Source organism: Tupaia chinensis, unplaced genomic scaffold (genome assembly GCF_000334495.1).
Source record: "Tupaia chinensis unplaced genomic scaffold, TupChi_1.0 Scaffold139079_1, whole genome shotgun sequence".
Classification (NCBI taxonomy): domain Eukaryota; kingdom Metazoa; phylum Chordata; class Mammalia; order Scandentia; family Tupaiidae; genus Tupaia; species Tupaia belangeri.
The window spans coordinates 96,187-114,384 of record NW_006198969.1 but is presented as its reverse complement, the minus strand read 5'-3'; the positions used below and the strand labels follow the sequence as shown (position 1 = coordinate 114,384).

Sequence of the window (18,198 nt, the reverse complement as noted above, 5' to 3'; positions counted from 1 at the left end):
TGAAAATATAATTTGCATAAATATTTGATATCTTTCTTAAAAACTTCATTTCTCTTAAAAACACATAGTTCATTAATGTCTTAATCACATTAAAATACATTAATATGTATATATATAAATATATTATATAGTTTATATTTTGCCATTCCAAACAAAGTAATAAACAGTCATAATTAAATATAGGCTGAAAAACAATTATATATATGGAAAATATGTAGCACATATCAAGCACATAAAGCATAACATTTTTATAGATTATAAATAAATTTTGAGGTAACTATAATGATATTTTTCTCTCTCAAAAATGATTCTTTCATGGGACCAGCAGTTAGCGTAATGGCTATGTCGCTGGACTCCCACGTAGTTGACTGCAGTTCGAGTCCTGGACCCGGTGGCTTAAAATTCACGTTGGGCACGTGTGCGTGCGTGCGTGCCCAAGATCCCGAGAGGAGAATGGAGGAGAAGGGATTGCGGCGTGACCATCCCCCCTGGGGGGGTGATTTCTCGCTTTCTGTCTCTCTGTCTCTCTCTGTCTGTCTGGCGAGTGCACGCGCCCTATAGCAAAAACCTATACAAAAAAAAAAAGAAAAAGAAAAAAATTATTCTTTCGTAATGAAAGATAGATTTTTTTTGATTTTTCAAATAAGGTTTATTCTTTTTTCCTTTTTCTTTACTGAGATAGATTCTTCTGGGCATAATCCATTGGTACATTTGAGTTTGTCATTTCTATAGAACAATAACTCAAACTGTGGATGACAATTGAACAAAAATGCTAAATTTTGACTTTTTTTTTTTTTTTTAATAATTTGCTAGATGGTGCTCACACTCACCAAAGAGAAATAGAGGGAGAGAAAGTGAAATCAGCCCCCATGTGGCATGGTCATGACACAGTCCCTTCTCATTTATTTATCCCTCCTTTTTGATGATTTTAGGCACACATTCACATGCAACCCACATATTTTTGGGTCAGGTACTTGAGCTGCACAGTCAGCCATGGCGGATCAAGTTGACTTAACCACCAAGCCCTGGGCTAGCCCCTTGCCTTTGATTTTTGTTTTTTAAAGAGAGATTTGTGAGATAGGGCACATACATTTACCAGAGAGACAGAAAGACAGAAAGCTAGAAATCACCCTCCAGGGAGGTTGGCCATACCACAATCCCTTCTTCTCCATTCTCCTCTCAGGATTTTGGGCACCCATAGACATGAACTCAACATGTTTTAAGCCACCAGGTCTGAGACTCAAACCACTGTCAACTATATGATAGTCCAGCAACAGAATCATTATTCTATCTGCTGGTCTTTTGCTTATGTTTTAATGTGTGAGATTAATAAAATGACTCCAAAGATCTTTCGTAATATCTTCAAAGACATTTATCTCTAATTTTTATTGTCAATTTTCAGTCTTAAGTTCATAGGCTTATGCCATATTTTGTGCAGTATACATTTGTTGCTTTTTGAATAGAAACAATTATATCGATTGCACCTTTAAAATTGCAGAAAAAATAAGTAAAAACTGACTTAGTTATAATTTAAAGCAAAATATAAATAGCTTCTTTGATTTCTTTTTCAAAATAAATCACTGAGGTAGGGATAAAAAAATTATTCAGGTATATATTTTCACAATGAGGCAATATTTTTAGAGTTCTTTGTCACTTAGACTACTTTCACATCACTTGTAAGCAATGGATAGAATTGGTTACCAAAAACAACACTATCATTGCCCCATCCTATCTGAATAGCTTTATTTTTCACTAAATTTTGTAAAAATGTTACCTGCTTTGTAAGTAGAACAACATCAAGGCATATTAATTATTCACTAAGACAAAAGACATTTTTTACAGCACCCTTAAAGCCATATTTACATTTGAAAATAAAACTGCTCCATTACATATAACTGCTACATTCCATATATAAGTGGTACCTGCTAAACCAAAGTCTTTTCTGAGAAAAAATATAAAAATATAGGACATATTTTTAAAAAATAGCAAACTACATAGGTTTTATCATGGAGTCTGCAAAATGATACCTATTAATTTATATAGTTACCTTATTTATGAACAGCAATAAAATACTTATTTTATAATCCCCATCGAATTCAGAAAAATGCTGTTCAACAAGAAATATATTATTTCTCAATTTTGTTTAGATAAGTATCTGGTAATTATTTCCATATTTGGCAAAAGATACTATGATTAAGTGCCTATAAAACATAAGCAAAGACCTTGATATCTAAAGTTATAATAAAATCTGGTACTATTATTTAGCTTATAGAAAAATAAAGGAAGGATTCAAAAAGAAATTATTTCTCAACTCTGCTTCTTACCAAATATATATTTATCAGGAATATATATTAACACAGCAACAATGAATTCTTATGAAACTATTTCATTTCAATGTAAGTAAAATACTTCTTAATCCTCTTTAACTCTTCCTATTCTGCAAGAAAGAAAGGAAGGAAAAAGAAAAATAATTAAATGCTGCTGGGCATTTCAGAATGTCATACAGGAGGTTCATAAGTGGACCATTAAATCATCACTGTAAATCACTCAATCTGCTCACTCAGTCTTAAAATAATAGCTGTAATAGATTTGATCTGATAACCAAATTAATTCAAAACATACTAGGTGGAGAGAGGACCTGGGTATTAAAACACACTTTTTTAAAGAATATGGAACAAGTGCAAATAGATGAAAAAAGATGCTAGAGTGTAACTTCATCAAAATATTGACTTATGAATGGATGAATGATTACAAATTACAAGTCATTTTGGCACTTAAATTATCTAAAATTCAGGGGGCATTAGTTAACAGACCTGGTTCATATTGAGTTTCAAATAATTATGTATGATTATCATAATCCTGACAGTTATGTAATACCATTGGTCACAGTATTTAATAGAACAAGAGAAATGAGAGTTCATTAATTAAGATACAGTATTATATACTAAAAACAGAATTTCAGTAAATTTTAGCTCTCACTTATACCTTCCTTTGCATTTTGAAATCTAAATTAACATAAAGAACTGGATTTCTTTTTTTTTTTTTTTTTTTGAGAGAGAGGTTTTTGCTGTAGGGCGCGTGCACTCGTCAGACAGACAGAGAGAGACAGAAAGCGAGAAATCACCCCCCAGGGGGGATGGCCACGCCACAATCCCTTCTCCTCTGTTCTCCTCTCAAGCTCTTGGGTACGCACACACATGCGCCCGGCGTGAGTTTCAAGCCACCAGGTCCAGGACACGAACTGTGGTTGACTAAATGGGAGTCCAGTGACACAGCCATTACGTGAACTGCTGGTCCCAAGAACTAGATTTCTAAACATTTAAAGAATTGGAATATCAAATTAGACATATGTGACTTAGAGTGCTTGATAATCTCAAGCATTTAATAATTTCTTACTAATGACTCTTCCGGAGTACCGATCACTGCAAGCCACAGGTGAAAAAAGTTTATTCTTGTTGTATTAGGATACATTACGACCCAAATTAGATATGAAGTTCCATGTTGCGGTAGAATCCCATTTGTGTTATTAAATATTTCAGTTTTTTCCTCAGAGTGTTTCATCACTTTTGTAATATTTCCAGTCAATTTCCTTCAATTGACTAGATTCTATGTATACAAAGTTTACTAAGATACATCTTTTTTTTTATTTTTTATTTTTTTTAGTTTTGCTATAGGGTATATGTGCTTGCCAGAGAAAGTGAGATAAGTACCCCCAGAGGGAATGGCCCACTCTACAATCCATCCTCCTCCAGTCTCCTTTCAAGGTTTTAGGGGTAAACACACATGCACCTATCACAATTTTCAAGCTCTAGGTCTGGAACTTGAAGCACAGTTGGCCATGTGGGATCCAGCCACCTTCACCATCACTCCACCTGGCTGGTTCCTAAGACATATTTTTATTCCAGGCTAGATTGACCTCATAGTAAAAGGATAGAAACATAGCTGTTTAACCATTTTCTTCCATTGGATAATGCTAAGGCTACAAGATTACAACTTTCTATTAATCAGTTGTCCAGAGAAAGTTAACCAGTCTAATCAGTTGATGGGCCTTAAGAGATAAAGCTGGTTTCTGGAGAATAGTTCTGCCCCCAGAATGCAGAATTAATTCCTGCCTGAGTTCCCAGTCTATCAGACTACCTTATATATTTTTGATTTACCAGCCACCACAATTGCATGAGCCCATTTCTTATAAACCTCTTCAGGTTTTGCTCTTCACCCGGAGAACCCAGAGAAGCTGAAGCAACCTGTTTTTACTTAATTTTCCTTCCAAAATGAGGCTAGCCAGATGCTGGGATCTTTCTGCCAGCCCCTCCCTCTGGTCTGCCCATCCTAAAAATAGGAGACATTTTCTTACACACCCTCAGAGAGAGGAAGGACTGTCACACTGGTGCTGAAGGGTCCGGGGGCTGCCAGAGGCCACGTGGACATAGAGTAGAACAAAAAAGAAATTTACAGCTAGCCACTCCCCTCAAGATCCTACCCTCTTCCATGTTGTAACCTCACTATATGTTGGATTCTGGACTTGACATCCTAACAATAAGCTCAGTAAACCTCTACTTCTTTATAAATCATAAGACTGGAATGAGACACATTGGAATATTAAATGTAAAGACAAAGGTTCATGATGAAAAAGAAAACAAATAAATTGGTTTTCCTTGCATTTTCATAATATTTTTCAAGAAAACAGTGAAGAAAATATGAAAAAAAGTCTATGATAATTTTGTAATGAAAATCCCTATTAGGGATCTGAATTGAAATTACAGATAATTTGTAGATTATTTTGGAGATAATTGACATCATTTTGGTATTGCATCTATTTATTTTCTTTTATTTAGATCTTATAACTTTTTATAAATTTTAACTTTTTCTATTACATTTCCACATAATTAAAAATATATTTTAGTTTTCTATAGGGCATGTGCACTCACCAGAGAGAGACAGAGAGACACAGAGAGAGAGAGAGGAGAGAGAGGAAAAGTGAGAAATCATCCCACAGGGAGGATGGCCACGCTACAATCCCTTCTCCTTCATTCTCTTCTTGGGATTTTGGGGATGCACATACACAGCCCTGGCATGAAGTTACCAGGTCCATAACTAGTACCATGCTGTCAGCTGTGTGGGATCTAGTTGCTTTAACCTCCAAACCACCTTCTGGTCTATTTTATTATACAAAATTAAGATGTAAAATATGATGTATTCATAGCCAATTGCATTTAAAAATCACTCTGATCGATATCATTCTGAATGTGAACATAAACCTTTAAAAATAAGGACTGTTTACCTCTAAGTTCTGAATGCTTGCAAGCAGGAGAGATGACCTGTCTGGTGGGGAAAGTGCATAGATATTCAATGGTTCTCACTTCTCTACTTAGATTGCATTTTTCTCCAGCGTTAGGTAACTTTGCATATTTGCTCTTTTAGCTTCTCATATTCGTGACAACTCTTCCACAATCTTCTACTCACCTATTTGTCTTTGTGGGTTCTTGACCTTTATACCTAATAGTCATTATAGTAAGTTTTTGTGAGACAGAACAGATAAATTTCTGTTTCTTATTCACCATTGCAAACCATCAGTTAGTCTGAGACTTTCAGCCAAGTCTTAAAGACCAAAAATGCGGAGTCTAGGTGGCATGGTGGTTAAGGTCCTAGACTCCCACCTTGCTGAGAATGGTGCAAGTGCCAGACCTGGCAGCTTCATTCTCACTTTTTCTCTCTCTCTCTGGTGAGTACATGTGCACTATAAAAAATATTAATAATAATAATATAAAAATTGAAAAAACAATTCTTTAAAAAAATGCAATAAATACATCAGTGTTTCTAGTTACACAGATAATAATCATGTATTGGGACATTTGGCCACTGAGACATTATTGAAAACATGAATCCAAAGTATTTAGTTATATGGAGAAGTTGAACTGAAATAAAATCATCCATTGTGTGGAAATTATGACAATAATATGGTTGCTGAGAGTGAAATTCATTCAAACACAAACCATTTCTAAAAAACTGGGAACTTTCTAGGACTGATTTGAATATACTTGTTCTAATTTCTAACGAAGAAAATAAATCTCAGAAAAGCAGCCAAACTTGGAATCAAGAATTTCTCTCCAAAAGGATAGTTAGAAACTGTCAATATCTAACACAGTAACTTGTATGAAAATGACATTAAAACTCTTAAGCTATCGATGTTTTCAGTGATCTTCCTACTTTATAATATGATATGAAAATCTTATCCTACCTGTCATTTCAAGTATGGAAAAACAAAGTTAACTAATGAATAATGCGTGACTTAAAATAAGTAAAATTATTTAGAGATATTTACAAAGAAGAAATTGAAGAGAAAGGATATCAAATGATAATTTCCAGAAAGTTAGAGAAAAACAAAGCACTAGAGAAGGAGGTTTTAATGAGAAAACTTTGGAGGGGAGCTTTCAACAAGTGGAAGAGGGTTTCAAAAATGGGAAATACGAGTTTCAGCAGTAGAACTTTTAAATTCTTTGTAAAATAAAAACAACAAGGAGAAAATTGGACTTTGGTTTCAGAATAGTGCCTTGTACAAAGTCAGAAATAATTAGATACTTGAATGAGAGGGCATAAAGTTTTAAGACATTTTATATTAATAAAAAAGAGAGTAAAGAATGTATAGAAATTATAGATAGTAAAAGAAATAGAATTAATTTTAAGAAGATAAAAAGAAAGGAAAATAATTTTTCTGTGTTCAGAGATCTTATCTGAATACTATATTTGTCAAAAATCATGAGACAGGTGTCACATACTCCTTAATTCCCCTTGTCCTGTTTTTCTTACTACTTTCCTAGCCTCTCCTCTTTCATTTATTTCTGGCATTTCATCAATACCATTTGGAAATTACTGCTGCTGCTGCTGAATTTCATTTACAGAAAGTGACAACACACATCTGTGACCATGACATTTAACCTACTAAATATAAAAGTAAAACAGCATATTAACAAATGCCATTGCCAACCCAGGAATCAAGAGAAGACTGGCGCTGTGGGTATATAGAGAATATTTTAAAAATAACAGTGTATAGTAAGCTTGCATATACTGTGGTCACACAGGAAATTATATTTTATTAATATGGTAATTTAGTTACTTTCAGTGAATAGTTATAAATATTGCATATCTTTTACAAATGTATAATTTTGGTAATTAATTCTTTAAGATTTTATTCCCATAGAGCCATTCTAACTTATCAAATTATATTCCACTAGAATCTTGCATTGTTAAATGGATACAAAGTGTAAGTTATTTCCATTGATTTACATCAGAGATTAAGTGATATTATTTCGATGTCTTTTGGTAAAATAAAGCCCTGAAAATCAACAAACCTTGAGTCTATCTCCAAAGACTTAAATAATTGTTCAATGGGCAGAAAATGTACATGTACTTCAGGAATTTCCTCCTTCCAGTGTAGAAGGGAATCAAATCATTACCACTGTGTCGTCAAATGGGCTTCAGAAGCACTTGCTAAGTAAATGCATTTTTATATAGCTGGTTGGAAAGTTCTCTAGCCTAGCCTCATTGAGCAATGAAACTTGGATTTTCAAAATGAACTAGGATTTTATAGAGATGAGAAAAAGCACGTTGTGTGTGTGTGTGCATATATGTGTGTGTGTGTGTGTGTTTCCATGCCAAAGAAACAAATAATGACTAATAATAAGTGTATTGCATTCTAGTTCTTGACACATGCCCTCACAGTGAAAGGCTATCATAAATCATGGTTCTCCTTCACAGGAAAGAGACTTATAACAAAGAATGCTTATTAGGAGCCCTTTCTGGACTATCTTTTAGCCGTTCAGACCCCATATATCTTAATTAGGGCAGAGCCTAAGAAGTTATTTGTTTCTAAGTTTATAATAAAGTGATGAATGTAACCCACTGCAACAGTCCAAACCTGCTTCTAGGGCTCAGAATATTTTACCTTCTCTCAAATATTTCCTCTTTAATGTTGACCTAGGCTCAAAAGAGAAAAGGAGACTATAAGTAGAACAGCTTTTATTGACACATTTCCTGCTTAATTCCAAGTAGAAATACATTCCTAATGACTACCAAATTGCTTTCCATCACTTAGATCATATAATTAATAAAATATTTGTCTGATTTACTCCTGATGAAAATTGACTTAGCCTATCTATTAGTCTTACAGGCTTGACAGGAAAGAGATGACACCATCAAAGAGTGTATTTAAAGATAATTTAATTAATTGAGTGTTGCAGAGTTTAGTGGAATTAAAATGAGTGACAAAAACTCTCAGGGAACTGTAATGGCTAGAAGCAATGCTCATACCTAGATTTGCAAGGAAGATCCCTCTTTATCAGAGCATACAAGTGTTAAATCCATGAAAGGGAGAGACCCCACTGTAAGTCTAAACAGGAAGGAACACAGACAATGATAGATAGTGATTAATCATGGTCAGAGTAAGTAGAGCACATACCAGTTTGTTTCCTTGTTTTCTTTGCCCAAAACTAAAACTGCTGGGCAAGGGATCTAAAGGTCAGCACCTAAGACACAAGAAAATACAAAAAGAGTGATACCTCTGCACAACTCACTGAGTAAAATGATCAGAGAATATATTAAAATTAAAACTTAGCCTTGGGTCAGCAGATGGTATAGCAAATATGTCACTGGACTTCCACATGGTTGATTGACCACAGTTCAAGTCCCAGACCTGGAGGCTTGAAAATCATGCTGGGCACATGTGCATGTATGCCCCAAGATCTCGGGAGAATGAGGAGAAGGGATTGCAGCATGACTATCCCCCTAGAGAATAATTTCTCACTTTCCCTCTCACTGTCTCTGGTCTCTCTTCAGTGAGTACACGCACCCTAAGGCAAAAACCTCTCAAAAATAAATAAATAAAAATTAACTATATCTAAAAACTGAATATTATTATAAAGCTTTTTGTTTTATTTGCAAGAAGTTGAGCGTGCTCACCAGAGGGAGACGAGAGAGTGGGGAAAAGTACCTTGCTTTGGGGCATGATTATGCTGCAATCCCTTCTCCATTTCTTCATTCCAAAGGAATTTTGAGTATGCATACAAACGTACTCAGTATGAGTCTCAAGCCAGTGGGACAACGCTCAAACTGCATTGGTCCTGAATAGTAAATTTTAAGAAGTATATCATTTATAGGTCAAAAACTTTGAGAATGTACTAAGTTCACTTTAAGGAATGTTGCCTAATAGAAAACGTAAAATGAACAGACTTATAGCTATTTTATAAACTACCTCAGATTTTATTCCTTTAAAGAAATGAACAACAGTTACTTATCTTTAAATTTACTCAGAAATCCAGTACATGTGCAGAAAGTTTAGACTTTGTACAAAAGAAAATTACCTTTGAAGCCTGAATAAAACAAACACATTTAGATTGTCAAAACAAAATGAGTATATTTTAAAGTTTTTATTAGAGGCATGTCTAATTTTAAAATTAAGGAGAATAAAACATTATTTTAGAAAGATAATCTGAGATATAAAGAGAAATAATAAGAAGTAGAAAATTATAAAGTCATTGTCTATTTAAAACAATTATGAAAATATTTTTAATATGTACAGTTATAGAGAAAATAATTATGATATTGAATAATATAAGCATATAAACCTGCAGTATAGAACTGAGAACAAAAATGCTATAATATCTTCACATAACTCAGGAAGGACATTAAAATATGTTTTAATTCATATCATATAATATTAAAAATGTATTAAAGCTTTTCAAAAGTAACATTTTTTAAAAAGAGCTATTTATTTAATTAATTAATATAACTATTTTTGAATTAGCTATAGGGCATATGTACTCACCAGAGAGAGATAGAGAGAGAGAGGGGGAAAGTAAGAAAGCAAATCACCAAGTCTGGGACTCAAATCCTAGTCAGCCATGTGGGAGTCCAGTGCCTTCAACCACCATGCCATCTGCTGGTCCCCAAAAATAACAATATTAAAGTAGTAGAAATATAAAAATTACACACATACATAAGTTAAAAAATGAATAAAAAAAATATAGACCATCTCCATTGGTCTGACAGTATTTTATAAATGGTTTTGAACAGGGAGAAAGAATCAAATTACCATTAGATAACAAGATTAAAGGTAGGATTTTGGTGTTAATTAGTTGAGTTTATCATAGAATTTGGCTAGTTTGCACTTAAGAATGATATTGGGCTGTTCTATTTTTTAGTGGACTAAGAGTAACAAGGAAAGAATAAGTTTTTCAAACACAGAAATATTAATAATATATTCTAAATAACCTTGCCAATAAAGTGAGTGCCTCTATTATTAGAGAACAGAAAAGGCATTTCTCAAGTGGGGAACAAATATCTTAGTAGCAGTGGGTGGGTGTGTTCTCTTTACAGAGAAGAATTTCTAGTCATCCTGAAAACAGGCATCCTAAAGGTTAAATCAATCAAGGAAGAGGTGCAACAAAAAGAATTAAATAGTGAAGGACTTTATTCAAGATTTCTGGATAGCTGTAACAGAGGATTTTGAAAATTATCACCTCAAAAAAAATGATAAATGTTTGAAATGCTGTTCATGCTAATTACCCTGGTTTAATTATTAGGCATTGTGTACATGTGTTAAAATATCATACTTTACCCTATACATATGTACAACTATTATGTGTTCATAATAAATCAAATGTGGGGTCAAAAGGTGAGTTGGTTGTTAAGGTGCTAGACTCCCACATGGTTGACCATGGTTCAAGGCCTTGACCTAGCAGCTTGCTTTCTCACTTTCTCTTTTTCTCTCTCTCTGTCTCTCTTTGGTCAAATTAAAATAATAATAATAATAATAATAACAAATTGAATTAAGTAAATAATTTTTTAAAAATCAAATGTGTAAAAAAGATTTTGCCATATAAGAAAGGTTTTGAACTAAATTCTATGGAACCACTATGTGGGAGAATTTTGAAGACTAGATGGTGCCACAGCAGTAAAACATGAAGCTCTTCAAGGCAATCCCACAGGGCAATGGTCATGGTTCAAGTATAGAGACCTTCCTGGCTTTGCAGGGCAGGCACTTGCCCATGATACAAGACCGGCTAATGGCTCACAAGGATGGTGGCATCAAGACCATGTTAGGGATACTGTTGTGCTCTCTCTCTCTCTCTCTCCTTTTTTTCTCATAGCAGAGATAAATTCAATAGGATTAAGGAAGAGAAGAAGAGGAAGAGGAAGGAGGAGAAGAAGAAATTCTAAGTGCTGGGTGAGCTAGGGAAAAAGTACTAAACAATCTTGAGGAGAGAGCTTAGTCACTGTGCTTGGGCCATGTGTATTTGCTAACCAGTGATTATCGAAGTTAAGTACAACAGAAAGTAAAAGACAAGGATTTTTGTTTTGTTTTGTTTTGTTTGTTTATTTGTTTGTTTTTTTGGGGGGAGGGCATGTAAACTTACTGAAGAGACAGAAAGAGAAAGGGAGACAGAAGCAAGAAATCACACTCTGGTGGGGGATGGCCATACTACAATCCCTTCTCCTCCATTCTTCTTCTGGGATATTGGGCATACACACACATGCACCTGGCATGAGTTTTAAGTCACAGGGTCTAGGACTGCAACGGTGGTTAACTACATGGGAGTTCAGCAATGCAACCATTATGCCATCTGCTGGTCCAGCTATCTTTTATGACCGCTACATTTCCAAAGTATGTCTTCAAGCTCCTGTGAGATTCTTTCCTGAGTGGTAACACTAGCAAGAGGTTAGGAAAATATTTACATCTCAAAAGAGGCAAAGAAAAAATTTATACTCACAAGTTTTCTAGAATACATTTTCTATGAAAAACTGAGGTCAAGGCCCTATAAAGAGGGATAAACTTGTCTATAGTTTCAACAAGCTAAGGGGAACATAAAAGACATTTTGGTTAGAGCGTATTTGTACCCAGGAGACTTTGGAAGCTGAATAACATATCTGACAATAGAGAAAAGGACTAGAAGATCTGTGTTTCTCTGTGACCCACTTTCACATTATTCCCACTTTTTTTTTTTTTTTTTTTTTCTTCTGGCATAAAGAAAAAAATGGACTTACTTGCTCAATATGAGGATTGAAGTGTGAGATATTTTATATTTTCTTTGGTAAGGATACATAATCTTATGAAAGCCATGGATGATTAAATTTGCAACTAAGGACTGAGGAGAAATCGTGTAAGTAACTGTTAAAGTCCATCTTAATGGATACAACTTTAAGTTGTTTCCACTAACTTTGAGCTTCAGGTGATAGTATGTGTGCCTTGACTACCTTAAAAGTTCCTGGTGAGGGACCAGTATATGGTGTAATGGTTACATCACTGAATATGGCTGACCACTATTTGAGTCCCAGAACACAAATTCTTGAAACTCATATTGGCCTCATATGCATGCATGACCAAAACCCTGAGAGGAGAATGGAGGAAAAGGGATTGTGCTGTGGCCATCAGCCTTGGGGGAGTGGGGCTGATTTCTTGCTTTCTGTCTCTCTGCTTCTTTCTGTCTGTCTCTCTGGCAAGTGCATACTTTCTATTGCAAAAAATCTCTCTTAAAATAAAAGTTCCTGGCCATATCTAATTAAATGAGCATCATTTTAAAATATGGCATTCAAGACAAAGCAATTGTTATATATAAAATAACTATAATTATAAAGTATTACAAGGAGGTTAAGTTCTTATTGTATTGCAAACAACTATGTTGCTACATAAAATATACTGAACAAAAGGTTCTGAATTATGGAGCAGTCAGGTAGAAAGATGAAGAGAAATGTTTAATTTTTATCCATTAAAACATGGTTAACTACTGTTCCAAATTATGGACACTTTAAGAAAAATAATAGAAAATGATCCCTCATATCCAGAAAACTAAATATTGAGATATTAATGACGTTCATAAAAAACTACCATCAGATGCTCATTAGTTAATTTATTCCTTTGCAATTAATACTTTTCCCATTTAATCTTGATATCACCAAGAAGGTGGAGTAGGAGAAACCAGCCTCCATCTCTGCTCCCCCCCAAATTACATATATAGAAATTCATAAACCAGAATAACTCAGAGATGACTTAGAGGCCATTAAAACGAACAAATGAGCAAACAAACAAACAAACGCACAACTATAGAAACACAATGAAGGAAATAAAAATGGACAACATTCACATAGAGAAGATCACTAGAGAGAATGGCATACTTGAGACAATAAGAGTTGGCTAAAAGCAAAGAAAAAAGGTGGAGGCTGTAGATATTAGCCACAGGGTGGAAACGATTGTGGGGCCCATTGTCTACTCTGTAGATGACCTGGGCATCTCCTGCCAATGAGGTAACTAATAGCTATTTCCAGTGGAGATCACCAGAGAGGGAGATAAAGTTACACAATCCTCCTTTCCAGGAAGTGACCTTTTTTTAACCCAGTTTGGGAAAGGAGCAACCACCAATCTTAATGACACGCATGCCTCAACCCTGGAGCACAGCTAATTCATGAGTGTTCACATCGCTGCAACAACTGAATGATCTCCTATCACATTGGACCTTTTGGCAGCAGTGGTTAATGCCTGCCATTATGGCAGCAGGTATTGGTCTTGTGTTGCTTTGTTGTGCCCCCCGCCTTGTACAAATACTTGGGAGTTCTTTTCTTAAAGTTCACTACAAAATTCATCGGTTAAAACTTCAAACCAAAGCATTAGATTCAGAAGCTGGTAGTCAATGATGGGTAAGATCCTTGGGATATTTCTCAACCTAAGACAGGAGGTGCATACAAATATGCATTACCCGATGACGGGTAAGAGAAAATGTCACCAGGGACAACCTAAGACAGGCACAGCCTACTGTCCACCAGAAGTGACGGATCAATATAATAAACAAAAAGGGTGAGATGTGGGGAGTCAAGGAGGGATGTGAGGAATGGGTAGGATGTGACCACCACATGACCAGAGTTATTGTCCAGACATAACCTTGGGTAACTGAATTGTTATGTGTAGAATGTTCCAAGAATTGTTGCAACAACCTGATAACTCAGCAAGGACTTTTGAGTCCCACATGAAGAAAGCCAACTGTTTCTGTATAAATCACAGCAATAAACTTAACTCAGGGATGACCAGTATTGGCTGGCAGTCCTCTCATTTCTATCCTGTCATCTTGTCTTCTTTAATCCTCACCCTCCAACTCAGGAGCTGTTCCCTGTCAGCGGGTCCGACAGTGATGCCTCCAACTTATGTTCTCTTCACACAACATAGCCTTCACTATTCAGGGTCTTGTGTGGTTTCAAACAAATTTTAAGTTTGTTTATTCATTTTTTTTGGTGAAAATTATAGTTGGAATTTTGATAGAAATAACAATATATCTGTAGATCATTAGAGGTAGTTTGGATATTTTAACAATGTTATTTCTTAAAGACCATGAACATAAAATATTACCCCACTTATTCATATCTTCAAATGCTTTCATCGATATTTTATAATTTTCTATATAATATCTTTCACCTTTTTGTTAAATTTATTCCTAAGTATTCCATTTGTATTGTAGCTATTGCAAATAAAAATTTGTTGATTTCTTTTTCAGATACTTTATTAGTGTACATAAATGCTACTGATTATGTACTTTTATACATTTTTTATTTTATTTATCCTAAGTTTTTCTTTTCATTTCTTTGCTTTTTTTTTTTTGGAAAGGGTTTTGCTCTAGGACACATGCGCTCACCAGAAAGACAGAGACAGAAAGGGAGAAATCACCCCCCAGGAGAGATGGCCACACCGCAATCCCTTCTCCTTCATTCTACCTTCTGAGCCCAGTAGGAGTAGAAGCCACCAGGTCCAGGACTCAAACTGTGGTCTACTACATGGGAGTGACATAGCCATTATGTCAACTGCTGGTCCTTTATTTCTAAAATTTTTAGGGGAGTCTTTAGGCTTTCTATATTTAAGATCATGACATCTGTTAACAATTTTGTGTCTTCTGCTTCGGATGACTTTTATTTTTTTCTCTTGCCTAGTGACTCTGCCTAGGACATTTAGAACTTTGTTGAATAAATGTAGCAGGAATAGGTATCTTGTCCTATACACGACCTTAGGAACAAAGCTTTCAATTTTTCATCATTGAATATGATGTTGCCTATGTTGTCTTGTATAGCCTTTATTATTGTTTTCAGGTATATTTCTTCAATTCCTAGTTCATTCTATCTCACTTTCTTATTGAAGAAAGAGACATGTTTAAAAGACTTGGAGAATAGATTTAATTGCTCTCACAAAACACAAACACAGACAAGCATCTGAGGTAAAGCATAGGTTAAATAGCTTGAGTTATACACCCTATAATGTATACACATATTAAAATATGCTTTACTCCATTATTAAAAGATAAAAATGCAACAAATTCAGTTTTTCAAATTTTAATCACCACATTTATAGCCAGAGAAAAGGGAATGGCATACATAAAATCAAAGTGAGGTATAGAGATAGCTTGATAGGTTATTATTGGTTATCGCTTGGTATCTGTCTCATTTGAACAGCAGACAGTCTGTGATTGGTTTATACATGGTGTTATGATTAACTGAGACTCAGCTTCTTTTCTGAAGAGTAGGTTGCCATTTGTTTATACATCAAGTTAGATTACAGTTCCCTATGTAAAGAGAAACTATTAGACTGAACTTGAAATATGTACAAAGGGAACTTTAGGAACAAATTAATTCAAATTAACAAAATAAATAATACATTTCATTTATCAATTGGAAAGTTTTTTTAAATGTATAAAAATCAAACTTTATAGATAAGTGATATAAATCTACAATGGAAAACATCTGGCCTGTAACATGAATTTGAATTAAATAATTAAGTAGCAATGAAGTTAATATTCTAGACAAATTACTGTATTCATAATAGTGCTGTGCTGTACAGTCATTCTCTAATATAAAACAAATCAGCCCCTGAACTATGATAAATAGAAACATGTAATTGGCAATGAGAAAACTGACATATATTTAGGAATTTTCTTTTTTTATTTTCAGAGGTTTTTGCTTTAGGGCACGCGTGCTCGCCAGACAGACAGAGAGAGACAGGGAGAAAGAAAGTGAGAAATCACCCCCCAGGGGGGATGGCCACACCATAATCCCTTCTCCTCCATTTTCCTCTCGGGATCTTGGGCACGCACGCACACATGCCAGGCATGAGTTTTAAGCCACCAGGTCCGGGACGCTAACCACGGTCGACTACGTGGGAGTCCAGCGACATGGCCATTACACTAACTGCTGGTCCCATCTTTAGGAATTTTCTATAAAACAAAATTTCTGGAATATTTTTAGTAATAACATTTTACCCAACCTTTAAACTAGGTAAGGCTGAACTACACATCTGAATTGAGGATGCTTTCCAACCCACTCATCAATGGTAACATAAGAATCATAATTATGTTTAGCAGATCTCTTCTTAAACAGTGCAAGAAAAACTGTGATTTTCCAGGAGTCCTCTAAAAAATCTTAGAGCAATTTTTGGTTCTAAAGATATCATTTAGAATGTGGTTTTTGAAAAGATAAAATATTAAAATTTCTCAGATTTGAACACACGATTTAGTAAGATTCTGGTTTATTAAAAAACAGTACTTGGCTCCCCACTCAACTAAAGTGAAAACAAAAGATAGTAACAGTAAATGTGAGATAACACAATTATAAAGAAACTTACTTTCTCAAAAGTGAAAATATTTCACTGTCTTAAATAATCAAGAACTTGTTAAAATCAATATAAAGCACAGGAAATTATATTGATAAGACACTGAGTCTTTGCCTTTTACTCTTATTACTCAGAAAGTAAAGAGAAATCTTTGCAAACTTACTTAAATAAAACCAATAATCCAATAAACCTTTTAAAAATTTTTAACACAAAGATAACATTCTAATTTTGTATTAGTATGTATTTGATATTGAGGTAGAGGCTATTCAGGCTAGGCAGTTAGGGAAATAGGGGGTTTGAGATGGAGAATTGACCGACACTCAGGGAGACCCAAAAACCGGGCAGTCTATCCTTAACCTGATGAAAAATAACTTTCCTTACTGCTCTCTGTCCTTTGGGCCCACATCTATACCGTACTTTTGAGGCATACAAACAAAATAATTAGGCAGCAAGGACTCAAGACAACTCTTAGGCTTGAAATTTTAACTGTTCAGACCTAGTAGAAATTTTAGGCCAAATGAGCTTAAATGCATGGAAAATTATAGCCTAAAAAATGGTCCACTCTAAGAGGATCATGCTTAGAGACAAAAGACAATCTTACCCCCTGTTAAACTAAACTATTTTGGCCTAAAATAGCCACTATCTGCTCACACCATACATGTTATGCTGTTTTCCTGAGCTGTTTGCTAGGTTACAGCCAATCACACTACCCTCACTCAATCACAGAAAGTCTAGCTTTTTAGGTTGTTTTTGCTGCTTCTCATCCAGTTGTAACCAATTCAATGTTTTCTCTCATTCCCTCACTTTCATTCTTATAGGTCACTTTCCCTTTCTGCAAATTTACATACTCCATGATGATGGGACAAGCTGGAGTCCCTCAGAAGCCATTTTCTGGGAAACACCCAATTCAAACAGCCTGTCCTTTGTTCAAATACACTCTTAAATTTTGATTTGTCTAAAATTTTGTTTTTCAACACTCTTTACCCAAAAAATGCAAGACTAGCCAGTATAGGCCACTGTAAGAGCCAAAGAGCACCCATACTCTGAGCCTAAATGATATAAGAATTCTTGTGACCATTAATCACTACTACATAATAAAAGTCTTATAAAAACCTGTGTGAGATAGGAGACAGGGAGTCTAAGAATATAGTTAGAACATAGGGGAAAATGGAAAGGTAAGACACTTGTGGGACACAGGTAAGATTTATTATCTGTTGACGAGGATGTGTATGGTGGCCTCAACTGGGCTGGACTGAGGTGTATATCATGCTGGATAAAGTCTCTTCACAATCTAAATGATGTATAACAATTTAATGTATGAATATTAATAAAAATACATTTAAAAAATAATTTAAAACTATAATTAGGATATAGGCCCAAGACGGAATCACAAAATGGCTAAGTTTTGGGGGTGAAGACACAGTAACTCAGCTGTTGCTGAACATGTTTGCTCACAGGGAACCAGCAGTTAGCATAATGGCTACGTCGCTGGACTCCCACGTAGTCGACCGCGGTTCGTGTCCCGGACCCGGTGGCTTAAAACTCATGCCGGGTGCATGTGCGTG

General features: G+C 34.9%; 1 pseudogene; it reads left to right on the top strand.

Annotated features, from left to right (window-relative positions):
- The first annotated feature begins 13,748 nt into the window (after positions 1 to 13,748).
- The window catches only part of LOC106736357 (eukaryotic translation initiation factor 1 pseudogene), a 44,543-nt pseudogene continuing 40,093 nt past the window's right edge, over positions 13,749 to 18,198 (top strand).